Source organism: Suricata suricatta, chromosome 10, assembly GCF_006229205.1.
Source record: "Suricata suricatta isolate VVHF042 chromosome 10, meerkat_22Aug2017_6uvM2_HiC, whole genome shotgun sequence".
NCBI lineage: Eukaryota > Metazoa > Chordata > Mammalia > Carnivora > Herpestidae > Suricata > Suricata suricatta.
In genome coordinates this window covers 63182315-63188314 of record NC_043709.1, presented here as the reverse complement: position 1 = coordinate 63188314, position 6000 = coordinate 63182315, and the positions used below count along the sequence as shown (strand labels likewise).

At 38.1% G+C, this 6000-nt stretch overlaps 1 protein-coding gene across 1 annotated transcript in view; it reads right to left on the bottom strand.

Moving 5' to 3' along the window:
- The window catches only part of FAM186A (family with sequence similarity 186 member A), a 77657-nt gene that overhangs the window by 55698 nt on the left and 15959 nt on the right, over positions 1 to 6000 (bottom strand). The gene's annotated exons all lie outside the window — the stretch shown is intronic.

Genomic DNA, 6000 nt, shown 5'->3' with positions numbered 1-6000 from the left:
TCTATCTATCTATCTATCTATCTATCTATCTATCTATCTGTATATACAATGGAGTATTACATGGCAATGAGAAAGAATGAAATCTGGCCATTTGTAGGAAAGTGGATGGACCTCGAGGGTGTCATGCTAAACGAAATAAGTCAGGCAGAGAAGGACAGATACCATATGTTTCCACTCATAGGTCTAACAGGAGAACAGGAGAAACCTAACAGAGGACCATGGGGAGGGGAAGAGGGAAAGAGAGTTGGGGAGAGAGAGAGAGACACAAAGCTTGAGAGACTATTGAATACTGAAAATGAACTGAGTTGAAGAGGGAGGGAGAGGAGGAAGAGAGGTGGTGGTGATGGAGGAGGGCACTTGTGGGGAAGAGCACTGGGTGTTGTATGGAAACCAATCTGACAATAAACTATTTTAAAAAAAATAAGGAAGAAATTAAGACATTACCATACAAACAAAAGCTGAGAAAGTACATTACCACTAGACCTGTCCCATAAGATATGTTAAGAAGAGTCTTTCAGGTTGGAATGAAAGTACTCAAAATTCTGTGGAGAGAAACTAAAAATCCCGATAAAGTCAAATACATAGACAATTATAAAAGCTAATAGAATTGTAATTTTGGTTTATAACTTCATTTCTTATTTTCCACATTATTTATTATTTAGTTTTTATAATATTTATTTTTATTTTTGAGAGACAGGGCATGATCTGGGGAGGGACAGAAAGAGAGGGAGACACAGAATTCAAAGCAGACTCCAGGCTCTGATCTGTCAGCATAAAGCCCAACACAGGGCTCAAACCCACAAACAGTGAGATCATGACTTGAGCCAAAGTTGGATGCTTAACCAACTGAGCCACTCAGGCGCCCCCATTTTCTACATTTTTAAAAATACAAATGCATAAAAAACAATTATTAGTCTGTTTTGGGGCATGTAATGTACAGTGGTAATTTGTGACATCAGTAACTGAAAGTAGTGGGGACAGAGTAGTATAGGGGTAAGTTGTTTGTGATTAAAGTTAAACTGGTATAAATTCAAACTAAGATTGTATAACTTTACAAACTTATTTGTAACCCTGGTAACCACAAAGAAAATAAGTATAGTATATATGCAAAAGGAAATGAGACGGAATCAAAACATTTCATTAAAATACACACACACACACACACACACACACACACACACACACGATGACAGTAATGTAAAAAAATAAGGTGGGGCAGCTGTAATGCAAAGAGAAAATAACAAAATGGCAAAAATTGAGTCCCTTCTTATCAGTAGTTACTTTAAACTTTACAGATTAAACCATCTATCAAAAGATAGTGATTAGAATAGATTTTTAACATTCATTTATTTTTGAGAGAGAGACAAAGCATGAGCAGGGGAAGGGCAGAGAGAGCAGGAGACACAGAATATTAAGCAGGCTCCAGGCTCTGAGCTGTCAGCACAGAGCCTGATGTGGGGATCGAACCCACAAACTGTGAGATCATGACCTGAGCTGAAGTCAGACACTTAACTGACTGGGCCACCCAGGCACCCCCAGAATAGATTTTTAAAAACTCTGAGTCAACTACATACTATCTATAAGAGACTCATTTTATTTATTTTTAAAGATGTTATTTTTAAGTACTCTCTATACCTGCCAAGGGGCTCAAACATAAAACCCCAAGATCAAGAGTCACATGCTCTACCAAATGAGACAGTGAGGCACCCTATAAGAGACTCATTTTATTTAAAAATTTTTTAATTTATTTATTATTTTTGAGAGAGAGAGAGAGAGAGAGAGAAAGCTTGCAAGTGGGGGAAGGGCAAAGGGAGAGGGAGAGAGAATCTCAAGCAGGCTTCATGCCCAGCATAGAGCCCCATGTGGGGCCTGATCTAACGACTGTGAGGTCATGACCTAGCTGAAATCAAGAGTCACCCAGCCACCTCCCAATAGACTTTAAACCAAAAAAGATTATGAAAGGTAATAATAAAAGGTTCAATACAGCAAGAAGAATCACTTATAAGCATTTATGCACCTGATAACATACTCTCAAATTTTAAGAAGTGAAAATTGTCAGAATTGAAGACAGAAATAGTTCTATAATAGTGGGAGACTTCAATAATTGACCTTCAATAACAGAACAACTAGGCAGAAGATAAGTTATGAAATAAAGTACTAAGACAACACAGTAAACCATCTAGATATAGCAGATGTGTACAGAACACTTCAAACAATAGAATATGCAGTTTTCTCAAGTGCATGTGGGACGTTCTTTAGGAGAGACCATATGTTAGGCCACAAAACAAATATCAATATATTAAAAAAAATCATACAAAGCATTTTTTTACAAACACAATGAGAGAAAGTTAGAAATCAATCCCAGAAGAAAAACTAGAAAATTCACATGTGTGGGAATTGACACATTCTTAAGTAATAAGTAGGTCAAAGATGAAATCACAAGGGACACCAGAAAGTATGTATGGATGAAAATGAAAACACAACACACCAAAATTTATAGCATGTAGCAAAAGCAGTGCTAAAAGTGAAATTTGGAGGGAAAAACTTCTAGGAAGTTTACATGAAAAAAGATCTCAAGTCAATAACCTAATTTTACATGATAAGGAACTAGAAAAAAAATAATAAACTAAATCTAAAGTTAGCAGAAGAAAGAAATTTTTAAACAGTAGAACAGACATAAATAAAAGAGCAGAGAAAATCAGTAAAACAAAAGTTGCTTCTCCCCCCCACAAAAAAAAAAAGAAAGAAAGAAATTGACAACATCGATAAACCTTTAGGTAGATTGACTAAGAAAAACAGAGAAGACAAATTATTAAAATCAAAAACCAACATGAGAACATTACTACTGATTCTACAGAAATAAACAGGATTATGAGAGGGTACTATGAACAATTGTATACCACTCAATTGGATAACTAGATAAAACGGAAAAATTCCTAGAAACACAAAACATATAAAGACTGAATTACAAAGAAATATAAAATCTGAAAAGACATAACTATAAAGGGAAACAAATTGGTAAGAAAAACCTTCCAACAAAGAAAAACTCTATTCCACATGGCTTCATTGGTGGATTCTACCACACTGAAGACTTGATATGTCCCTGAGGTGGGCCAGTGAATGTGTATTGCTGGCCTTGCCGTCTGAAAGCAAACTGGTTCTGGTGGTCTTTATTGACAGATATGAATTTGTCAGATCAGCAGCTACATACCAGATACCAGAAGTTAATTTTCTCAAGCAATGAAACCACATATGACACAGCTGCAATTGGAGTCATGATCTGGTTAATTAATTTTACAATAATCCACATTTAGTCTCCAAGATCCTTCTGTCTTCTACACAGGCTAAATAGGCAAGTTGAATGAAGAAATGATGGGAATCTCCACTCTTACATCTTCCTTTGATGGGTGGAACTTATCTCTACAATCTCTAGAGTTACAGTATTGGTTTAGGTTTACAATTTTCTTAAGTAAAGGAAGTTGTAGTGGCTTCACTTGGCATTTCCCACCATAATAGCCTTTATTCCACAGATCAGGTAATCAATTTGGAGATAATGCCAGCTGCTGATTATGTCTATTCCATTTATGCATTTCAGATCTGATGAAATAACCACAGGATGGGTTCACCATAAATTTTTGGCTGTGTACCACAGTCATTCCTCAAAGGACCCAACCTTGCCTTTATTCAAGGGGTTCTGGGTCTGTAAAGTGGCTTAAGCCTGGGAACTGACTGAGAGGCCATGACTCTTTTAATGATTCAGTTTAGACTTTTGTTCACTTGACCTAGAAATTTTCTACTTACACAGATCAAAGAGAATTTAGTAAGCTTCTTATCTATTTTATTTCTAGGAAGACCATAATCAACTAGCCAATTTTATAATTCTTTATAAATCAGGGCACTTTGATTGATGCTTTGACTCTGCTGTTCATTACAATAACCAACCCACTTGGCCTTTGGTGGTTGAGTACCACAACTTGGCCCCTGTCACTTCAGGATTCAATCACTCCCATTGTATTAGGTTTCCCAATTCAATGACTGTGTTTCCCACTGTAAGGTCTGGCCTAGAAGGGCAATCACAGAGCTCCCCAAGGATGCCCAGACCTCTCTCATAAGTTCATTTCTCACAATCTCAGTAAAAGGTGTATCTTGTGGACTTTTCTAGAGTAGTTCAGTAGGTACTAAGTAACAAATTCTCTCTAACATTCCAGTCTCCCTAAGCCTTTGGATTCTTTCCTCTACATTAAACCAAGACAAGTCTGGCATTTCTTTCTCATTGTGGGCAAACTTATGGTCCACATTTCAACCAACCAACCAACCAACCAACCCTTTCTAAGTCCCCAAGCTGTAATATTAAATGCAAGGTGTCTGCTTAATGAACCCATATCAACAAATTCAGCCTGACCCAACTTTATGTTCCTTTCACCGTTATCCCACACTCATAATATCCAACCTACACATATTCCCTGGATTTTGTAAACATTAGAAAACTCAAGTCATTCTTTTGGAGTGTAGTGCATGTCCTCCTGGATCACACTTCGAACTTCACTTTTAGTGCCCTGCTGGATTTGAGTAGAGTTATAAGTCTAGAAACAAAAAGATGTGGTGAAGAGTAGTTCCTGAAAAAACTCAGCATTATCCTGCATGACAGCTACCTCAAGAGAGGTCATTACAGTTTCTTCAGACAATGCAGTGTTAATCCCTTCAGCTGGAAGTGAAGAGGCCACTCCTACTATGGGCAAAGAGGCCACTCCCACAGATATGAAGAGGCTGCTCCTATGGGGGGTGGAGAGGTGGCTCCCCTGGTGAAGCATACTCATCAGAATTTAGAGGCTTAAGGTCCCAAGTTTTATCAAGTCCTTGCCACACATCCCCATTCCAATTTTCAGAGTCCTGTTCCTTCCCAGTCAATGTCTTTAACAGCAGACATCCTGCAAGGCTGGGAATTCAACTTGCATGGTAATTCATCCAGTCAGAGAATTCTTGGTTTAATTTTAAGCAATCTCAGTCATGCAGCTATAGGAGATAAGGACACACAAAGAAGCTTTCAGGTCATTCATGTGGTATTTGAGCTAGAAATTTGTATCCCTGATCATCCTTTTCTTTCTCCCACTTTATCTAGTGACATTAGGAGCAAGCAACCAATCTCATATTTGTTAGTTTGCCAAAAATGTTTGAAAGTATCATGTACAGTTACCAGATTCTTCAGATTCTTGGTTCTTATAAGCTATTAATTAGAAGTATCCAATAGTAATATTTTACATATTTTAATTGACAGACCATGCCTAGGACTATCAATGCTCTCTTTAATACTGGAAACAGACTCATTCACATCTTTAAATCTAATCAGTTTAGAAAGCCAATTCCATAAATCCTAAGCCCAATTCAGATTAAGATTCTATTCCTCCAGAACTCTCTCTATACTGGCCTCTGTATTAGTAGTATTAGCATTCTCCAGAGAAACAGAAAAAATGGAATATACACAGATAGATAAATAATTGGTTCATATGAGTATGGAGGCTAAGAAATCTCGTGACTTTCAGTTGCCAAGCTGTAGAGCCAAGATAGTCTATGGTGTAATTTCAGTCCAAATGCCAGCAGGCTCAAAAATGCTGATGTTTCTGTTCAAGTCTGAAGGCAGGAAAAGACTGATGTCCCAGCTCAAGGAAGGCAGGGAAGTAGAGCTCCCTTTTTGTTCTATTCAGGTTTTTAATTGACTGGGTGAGATCTGTAAGATTTAACAGATGGAGGCAGTGATGAGAGGAAAGAAAGAGACCAAATTACGGAGCTAAGAAAGCCTTTATTGGGACCTTCGATTCCCAGGCGAGGTTCTGTGACTCCGGGAGTGGGGAGTAAGGGAAGTTGCGCCTGGTACAGGAGGGGCGAGGTATTTTATGGGTGAAAGACTTCAGGTCCGGTCCTGGGAGGGCAGACCACCAAATAAGGGCATTTCAGGGATGTGGCGGGATGGGATAGGTTGCCTCCTCTGTTAGGGTGATGGGA